The sequence below is a fragment of the Onychomys torridus genome, chromosome 18 (assembly GCF_903995425.1).
Source record: "Onychomys torridus chromosome 18, mOncTor1.1, whole genome shotgun sequence".
NCBI lineage: Eukaryota > Metazoa > Chordata > Mammalia > Rodentia > Cricetidae > Onychomys > Onychomys torridus.
In genome coordinates this window covers 24509896-24519738 of record NC_050460.1, presented here as the reverse complement: position 1 = coordinate 24519738, position 9843 = coordinate 24509896, and positions in this window count along the sequence as shown.

Genomic DNA, 9843 nt, shown 5'->3' with positions numbered 1-9843 from the left:
TCCTACATTACTCCTTCAATCCTTCAGCTCTCATGCTTCCAAAACCAATACTATGTGGGAGACTCACATGTTACCAAGCCATCTAAGCAATAATTCTTAATTCAAAACTATCACACAAACTTTCCTCATCAATTCTTAGCTTCTTTCTGCATCTTCACAAGCCATGTATTCATCATCTGCTTTTGTCTCAATATTTTTTATCTTCCAAGGTCCCATAAATTCTCAATTAACTCCAAGTAGTCTGTGCCTTTTCTAGCCTAGAGTTCCAAGCACCTCTAAAGTCCTTCTTAAAACAACATGATGAGATTTGTCACAGCCATGCTCCTTTCCATGAGAACAGTTTCAGTCATAGTTCACTTCTCTGGTTGTATAAACAATATGACCAAAAGCCACTTGTGGAGAAAGGGTTTATCAGATGTTATATTCACTCATTGAGGGAAGTCAAGGGAGAAACCTAGAACAGAAACAAGGGAAGGACACTGATTACTAACCAGCACTCCATAGTTTTCTCTGCATCATATATTTTATAACCCAGAGTTACTTACACAAAATTAAAAAGAAAATGGCACATTTTGCAAAAGAGTCACTCTGTTGAAGATTTGGACAGAAAAAATGGGTATAAACTAATGCAGGGAGAAAGGAGTGTAGTGGCATTGGAGTCCAGTTTACCAATTTGATGTGATTTGTACCCTGAATTTCATGTTGCAGCATACTGATGCCCAAGTTGATTTCTTAAAAGGTAATAAACTGGTCTCAACAATTCAAGCTCTTACAGTCCCTCCTCTTTCTCCACAATTGGACACCTGGGGCCTGGCTGAGGATCTCTGCATCCACTTCCATCAGTTATTGGATGAGAGTTCCACCATGACTGTTAGGGTGTTTGGCCATCTGATCACCAGACTAGGTCAGATCAGGCTTTCTCTCAATAATTGCCAGCAGTCTACAGAGGATGTATCATTGTGGATTTAAGGGGACCTCTCCAGCACTCTGCCTCGTCCTGTTCTCATGTGGTCTTCATTTATCATGGTCTGTTATTCCTTGTTCTCCCTTTCTGTTCTTGATCCAGCTGGGAATCTCCTGTTCCCCTTAGCTTTCTTTCCCTCAAAACTTGCCCTTCATTACTCCCACTGTCGTCCAGTCAAATAGCCAAATGAATGGAAGCACATGAATTATGAACCAAAGGCTGTGGAGCCTCCGGCTATTTCAGGCCCTCTGGATAAGTGAGACAATTGAATAGCTTGAAGTGTCTGGGAGGCATCCAGGCTGTGGGACCAGGACCTGTCTTTAGTGCATGAGCTGGCTGTTTGGAACACACAGGACACTTTGCTCAGCCTGGAAGGAGGGGACTGGACCGGCCTGTACTGAATCCACCAGATTGAGATGAATCCCCAGAGGAGTCTTGGCCCTGGAGGAGATGGGAAAGAAGGGAAGGAGGGGGTGGGTGCGGGAGGGGGGAGGACAGGGAAACCCATGGCTGATGTGTAAAATTAAAACACAAATATAATAATAATAATAATAATAATAATAATAATAATAATAAAATAATAATAATATAATAATAATAATAATAGGTAACAAACTGTTAAGAAGTGAGTTGTAATGCAGGGTAATTGAAACAAAAAACAATGTGCTTACTCTGGGATTAACACTATGTCCACACAGTGGATTACAGTAACTTGAATCTATTATTTGTCTGATGCCTTCTATATGATGCCATTTTTCTTTGTATTTCTGTAACAATGATGAAGCCAAAAGGACTTTACCCAATATTCTAGGACCATGTTGGACATGAAGAACTGTCCAATAGAAACATCTTTTCTTTATAAAATCCAGCCACAGACACTTTATAATAGCATCACAAATGGACTCTTGCACTGTATTGCCAGTTTTCTACAAGATGTCTCAAAGGAATTCACCATTAAAAAGTAGATAAATACTTCAAGGTATAAAGTGATATGTTTAAATCTAGAGAACAATACAATTCCATAATAGCAGGGAACAGTAACACCTGTGACATAAGAAAAGGCACTACAAAAGAGAACACGGCCAGAAGTAGTGCCTGCCTCTCTGTATACAGAATTTTCATTACTATGGCTTGATATGTTATAGTAGAACTTAATAATAAGTCAAACATAAGCAATACCATCATAATAGATTTTTCAGATTGATCAGCCCTGTCAGTCAAGTCTATAAACTAAACTTTTAAATTTATATTGATGAACTTATGTGGTTTGACTGCATTCACAAATCTGTTATAATAAAAATTTTAATAGCCAAAGCTTTAATTAAGTAGTCACAAGTATAATTTACAGAAACACATATTTTTGAAACATATGGGAATAATGTTTTATGGATAGGGCATAAAGAAAAAAGAAGTTTTTGATCAGTTAGTAAAATACTTAAGAAATAGGAGCATAAGATAGTTTGGCCTCAAGTCCTAATGGATATTTGTAGAAATGAGACTCAACATGTAGGGATGTATATCTCTTTAAAATGATGTTGATGGTTATTTATTAGCATACATAAATTATACATGGTGATAAACTTCATCATGATAATTTAATATGTACATGCACACACATGTAACACAAGTGCACACCATAGTAATAAGAAGCAGAAGGAATAGGAGATGGAGGGGGAGGAGGAGAAGAAAATTAACATTTTATATGAATTAAATATTCAACTAACAGGGAAGAATAGGAAGAAAAAGTGGGTGTTGAGAATGGAGGTGATGAGCTTGGACACGATCAAAATTATGTATTTAGTCCACAGTGAATGTGGATATCAGGGGAAAACTGTGTGTGGTCCATTCTCTTCTTCCAAATTTCCATGAGTTCTGGGGTTAGATCAGATCATCATGGTTTCATATCAACTGTTTTTCCCTACTCAGTCCTCTTGCTGTCCATGGGAGAAATGTTAAAGTTTTAATTTTATTGATTATTAGTAAAGTAGATGCCAACTTCATGAAATGATGGTAGATATTTTAGAAAATCATGTTCATTTTTCACATATAAATTTTGATCTGAATATTATTTCTAACATAAAAATTCTAATACGAATATTCATTTTAACATAAATTTTAATATGAGTATTCATTTTCTAACATACTGACTTAATATGGTAATCATTTCTAATTTTTAAAAAGTTAAATATATTTTTCTTTTTTTGTTTTTTATATTAAATTTATTTATTTATTTTACATCTAGACCACAGTTCCCACTCTGCCCCTATCCCTTGCAATCCACTCCTCTGTTTCTGTTCAAAAAGGGGCAAGCCTCCCATGGGCATCAACAAAGCATGTCATACCAAGGTGAAGTACGACTAAGCTCCTCTTCTTGTATTAAAGCTTAGTAAAGCAACCCAGTATGAAGAATAGTTTCTCAAAAGCCTACCAAAACATCAGGATTGGTCCCCATTCCCACTGCTAAGAGTCCCACAAGTAGATCAAGCTATACAACTGCCTCACAGATGTAGGAGGCTTAGGTCAGACTGATGTGGGCTCCTCAGCTGTCAATCCATAGTCTGTGAGCTCCTATGAATTCAGGTTAGTTGTTTGGGTGGGTTCCCTTGTGATGACCTTAACCCTCCTGGCTTACACAATCCTTCCTTCCTCTCTTTAACAGGATTCCTGGAGACTGGCCCAATGCTTGGATATAGATTTCTGCATTTGCTTCCATTAGTTACTAGACAAAGGTTCTCTGATGACATTTAGGGTAGTCACCGATCTGATTACAGTAGATGACCAGTTCAGGCACCCTCTCCACTATTGCTAGGAGTCTTAGCTGGGGTCATCCTTGTAGATTCATGGGAGTTTCCCTTCCACTAGGTTTCTACCTGACCCAAAATACCCCACCATTACCACATCTCTTTCATTTCTTTCCCCCTTTACCCCCAACCCAATCCCTCCTGTTTCCAACCCCACCCATCCCCAATTTACCCAGGAGATCTCTTTGCATCTTTGGGTCCTCATTGTTACCTACCCTCTCTGGGGCTGTGGATAGTAGCCTGATTATTCTTTACTTATTGTAGCCAATATCCAATTATGAGTGAGTACATACCATGTCTCTCTTTCTGGGTCTGGGTTACCTCATGCAGTATTATTTTTTTTCTATATCCATCTATTTGCCTTCAAATTTCCTGATGTCATTGTTTTTAACAGCTAAGTAATAATCCATTGTATACAACATTTTTTAAAATCCATTCTTTGGTTGAGGGACATCTAGGTTATTTCCAAGTTCTGGCTATTATAAATAAAACTGCTATGAACATAGTTGAGCAAATGTCCTTGTAGTATGACTGAGAATCCTTTGGTATATGCCCAAGATTGATATCCCTGGGTCTTGAGGTAGATTGATTCTGAATTTTCTGATAAACTGCCATACTGATTTCCACAGTGACTGTACAAGTCTGTAATCCCACCAGCAGTGACAGAGTGTTTGCCTTGTGCCCTATCTTCTCCAGCATCAGCTGTCATTACCATTGTTGATCACTGCCACTCTGACAGGTGTAAGATGGAATCTCAGAATGGTTCTGATTTGCATTTCCCTCATGGCAAAGGTCGTTGAACATTTTTTTTTTTTTTAATGTTTCTCTGCCATTTCAGATTCTTTGGTTGAAAATTCTCTGTTTAGATCTGGACCCCATTTTCAAATTGGGTTATTTTGTTTTTTGGTGTCTAGCTTCTTGAGTGCTTTATATATTTTGGAGATCAGCCCTTTGTCAGCTGTGGGGTTCATGTTTTGTTCTGTTGACAGTGTCCTTTGCCTTACAGATGCTTTTCAGTTTCATGAGGCCCCATTTATTAATTGTTTATCTTAGTGTCTGTGCTTTTGTTGTCCTGTTCAGGAAGCTGTCTCCTGTGTCAATGCTATTTTCCACCTCCTTATCTCTCAGATTAAGTGTATTTGGATTCATTTTGAGATATCTGATCCACTAAGACTTGAGTTTTGTGCAGGGTGATAGACATGGCTCTATCTGTATTTCTTCTACATGTCCACATCCAGTTATGTCAGTGGCATTTATTGAAGGTGTTTCTTTCTCCATTGAACAATTTTGGCTTATTTGTTAAAAATCAGGTGTTTGTAGGTGTATGGACTTATATTAGAGTCTTTGATTTGATTCCATTGATCCACCTTTCTGGTTTTTTTTTTTTTTTTTTTTTTTTTGCAAAGAACATGCAGTTTCTATTACTATAGCTCTGTAATACAGCTTGAAATCAGGGATGGTGATACTTCTGGCTGTCTAATTTTACAGGGGTATTTTAGCTATCCTGTGTTTTTTGTTTTTTCATTTGAAGTTGGGTTTTATTCTTTTAAGTTCTGGTGAATTATATATTTTAACATACAAATTTTCTGATTATTTTGTTGAGTTGTATATATTTTTATGAAATTAGTATCTTTATATTAATCAAAGTAATATTTACTAGAAGTAGCAATTTTTTTACTTCTGATTTGTTTATAATATTTACTCTTTATGACTCTAGTAACAACATCTAAATAATTTTGAAAAGTCTTTATACAACTTGTGAGTGTCAGAATAATGGGTTTGAACAGTTAATCTGCAAAATATACAGACATTGTGGATTATATAGTTGCATTTGATAACACTGAATTTATATGAATTTTAATTTTCTTCTGAATTATTTTCCTCTGTACACAACAACAACAACAAAAACCTAAAAGGATCAGTTGTTAACATTCCATTTGTCTTGTGATTTACTTACAATGAATATGTGAATAGGAATAAGCTTTGAAAGAGGTCATCTGTGAGCAAAATGTCAACACAGTTTTTATGTTACCTAAACAGAATAATGTATAGTATGAAATAAGAATGATTTAATTAACTGAAACTGTCTCAGTAGAGTGCACGTTTTATCTAGTGAAAACATAAAAGTGATAGATACATGCATTATGTCAATTAATCTACTCATATTTCAGTGTTATTATAAGAAACGAGGATGTGTATGAGATTATCATTGCCAGCATAAAGACATAATGAATACATAAAGACTGGCTCATTTGAATCTTTATCATCACAAGCAAAACCACAAAAAGAATTGCATCTAGATGTTTCTATTCAGAAGGAGACAAATTTTTAACACAAAAAGATGCCAGTATTAGGGCTAAATGTTTAAACTTCAGTTGAAAATTTCAGGTTATATTTTATAGTTCATTTAAGGATACCATTTTTGCCTTCCCCTTGTACTGTTATTTAATAATGAAATTAATATGAATTCATCACGCCGAGTCTCCAGAAGATAAAGACCATTTTCACTTTTAAAACATTTCTATTCAATTTTAGGCCTGTTTCTTTTTATTTAGTGTTTTATTTAATAATCATATATGCATATAACATGTTTGGAACAAACGTACTTCCCATTCCTTCCTCTTTAACACCTGCTCCACATCACTACGGCTATTTTCCTGACAATTTAATGTGTACTCTTTCTCTCTCTTTTTAATCCTCATTGAATCTGCTTAGTGCTGCCTGAATGTGGACCCGTCTACCAGAGCATGGGTTCCCTCTCAGTGTCTACATCCCTGAAGAAAATTGATGCTTCCCCATCCAACAACTATTTACTACCAAGAATTCCTTACCTAGAGGTGAGAGTTCATGATCCCTCTTCTTTCTATGTTGGGCTTTTGGCTGACTCCATCCTCTTTAGCTCTTCTTATGTTATGCTATGACTTCATGTATCAGTGCTGTCAAGTCATGAAAACCCTGTCTGAGCGCAGACTTCCACTAATCCTTCTTCTAAAAATCCTTCCAATAATTGCTAAGCCTTGGGCGATAGAGGTGTGCTATGGACGTACCATTCAGACCTGAGAATTCCATTATCTCTTGTTCTCTGCATCTTGACTGTTTGTAGGTAACTGCACTGATTTCCTTCTACTACAAAAAGAAACTTCTCTGATGTGGTTTGAACAGTGTGAGACATGTGAGGAAAAGGAAGTGGGAGGAGTATAGAGAGGAATAACTTACACTAAAGACCACTGAAAATGGCAAATGGGAATTTAGCACTCTATAAGTTTCCTTAGTGTGTCCATATACACATATAAAACAAATTCCATGTATAATATGGAATACCTGCAAGATTTCAAAATGTATCAAATGACAGATCGATGCCATATATGATTATCATGTTTCAGGTTGTTTGTGGAGTATTGTCATTGCTCAAACTTACCCTCCAGAACTTGACAATAAGACCCTATCTATTCCTGAAGTTACCACATACTTGAGTAACAGGGAATGAAGAAATGAGGCTGTGTAGTGACCTGAAGCCTGTGCACCAGGCTTTAAATGGAGAGATTGTCAACCTGTATGACTGAGAACTATCTTGACATACATCTTCATTGCTTGAAGGTGTGTAATCATCAGAATTTTAGACATTGTTCATAGGGCCTTAATATGTACTGAAATGTGGGAGAAGCAAGGGAGCAAGTTTGTCTAACCAGGTAGAAACTGCTCAACTGGAGAACGTTTGTCTCTAGAGAATATTGCCTAGAAGTTTCAGATCCACTCAAAAAATGAAACTCTTGAATATCATTTGAAATCTGTCACATTCTAAATTTTGGAGAAGAACCAAACTATAAATAAACCATTGTAGACATATAATATCAACCAAGCTAAATACTTGAGGCTAGTTCAAATGTGGTATTTCCAGATGATCAACCTGTAATCATTCTTTTAGCCACGTAGGAGAGATGATCTGTCTAGAATTGTAGTGGGTAGCCATCCCAGCATTGGCCTGGAAGTTCCAACCCCCACTGAGGCTTCAGTAATGGTCACGCCCACAAGGCAGGGCTGGGGGAGGTCTCTCTTGGTTCTGGGTCCCTGGATACTGGAGGTAGACCGAGCAGAGTTCTCCAGAGAACACCACCAGACTGTGCCATACCTTTGCCTGACCCTACAACCTATCCCTTCATTTGTAAGTTACCCCACAAAATAAACCTCCCTTTTAACTATGTGGAGTGGCCTTAATAATTTCACCAATATAGATTGGCTATCCTCTTGGGCACATGCCTTCTAAGAGAATGACAACAGTTAAGCTATCAGTTTAAAATGCATGTGTATGGTACCATGGTACCATTTTCCATAATAATATTTTTTTAATATCCCTACTGATGGGTGTCTCACAGTAAAATTTGAAAATTTTTGTCTTTCTATTTAACTGCTTGTTTTTGTTTTCTTATGCTGTCTGAAAAGGAACAGGATCTTGCAAGGAGATCATAAATTTTATTTGGAAAAACTTACACAGCTAAAAATGGAGCCTGCAGAATAACCTGTTCCAGCATACAAGGAAACAAGCTAACAGAAACAATTGAACACCAAAATACATGACTAAATAGATAAACATTCCTATAATCGTGGATTATTGTAAACAGAGATTGGAGTTGCAAAATATTTAAGCTGGTGAAGGTATGTGCCATTAAAATCTGACAACCAGAATTTGGTTCCTGGAATCCGCATGCAAGAAGGAAGGAACTGGCTCTCACATATTGTCCTCTGACTACCATACCTGTCCTATGGCATGCCTGCTCTCCCACATCATCAAGCATACACACACAGAATAAAAAAAATGTAAAGACATAAAAAGATATGTAATCAAATTTGAAGGTGATATACCTTGTAGAAACTAAGATGTAAGGTGTTATATGTAAAACAGAAGTCTGGACTTGATCCATCCTCAGAGCACAACCTGCTATATGTTCCTGGTGAGCTTCTATACCTATAACCAAGGTGGATTCTCACCTACACTTCCAGCAGTCCTATGTTTGCTACAGAAATCTCTTGCTATGCAACTTAATTTCTTCCCAGTTTTGGGATATTTCAGAAACTCAAGATCTTTTAAAATATTTTCTCCTGTAATAAATAAAAAGTAAATATTTTGACCATGACTGAATCTACCTGGTTGAGCTGAATCCCCAAGGGATTCCTTGCCCTGGAGGAGATGGGAATGGGGGGGTAAGATGGGGAGAGAATTGGTGTGGGGGAGGAGGGAGGACGGGAATCTGTGGCTGATGTGTAAAATTAAATTAAATTATACAATTAAAAAATACAATAAAAAAAAGAAAGGGGAAAAAAGTAAATATTTTGAAACAATGCATATTGGACAGTTCCTTATCATATGTTTATTTTCTGGCATGCTTTTTAGAATGCATGTAATAATCACCAATGACTGATAAGTCTGCAGGATGGCCTTATATAAATAGATACAGTCAGTGGTGACTTAGCAGGGTTAATTGTAGGTCATCAATGAGAACAATAAAAAGTCACAGAAGAAAACTTTTGTCAAGATATTGCCAGGAGCATTTGATAGCTTTCATATATAGAAGTGCTATGAATTTGCCCAGGGTTATAATTCCTTATTTTCAATTGGATAATTGAATGAACAATATGAAGCAACAAAATATTTTGGAATGCGATTAAGGAAACCTACCACTAACTTCCTCAGGACTTGGTGCCATTTGCCTAGTTCTTGTGTACATCTGAATATGTGAGAGATTGCTTATTTCAGTTTTTGTCCATCAATTTTTACATCTTTCCCACATTCTAATATGTAGAAACAATTTATCTGCAATTAACTCAGATTTTGCCAAAATGATATGAAAGAATAAATTAAAATATTTTTGAAGACAGTACTAACACATTAGGCTTATATAAAGGTTTATATATAAATTTTTCTAAAACAAAGACTTATGGAATTTAAGACAGATAAATTATTAGATACTCAGTTAATTTTGTTTTAGATTTCAGATAAAATTGACTTTCTTAGCATAAGTGTCAGTATGCATTTTGGAACCTTTTAGCTTTGGTATTTTTGTGTCTAAACCCAGTAATCTT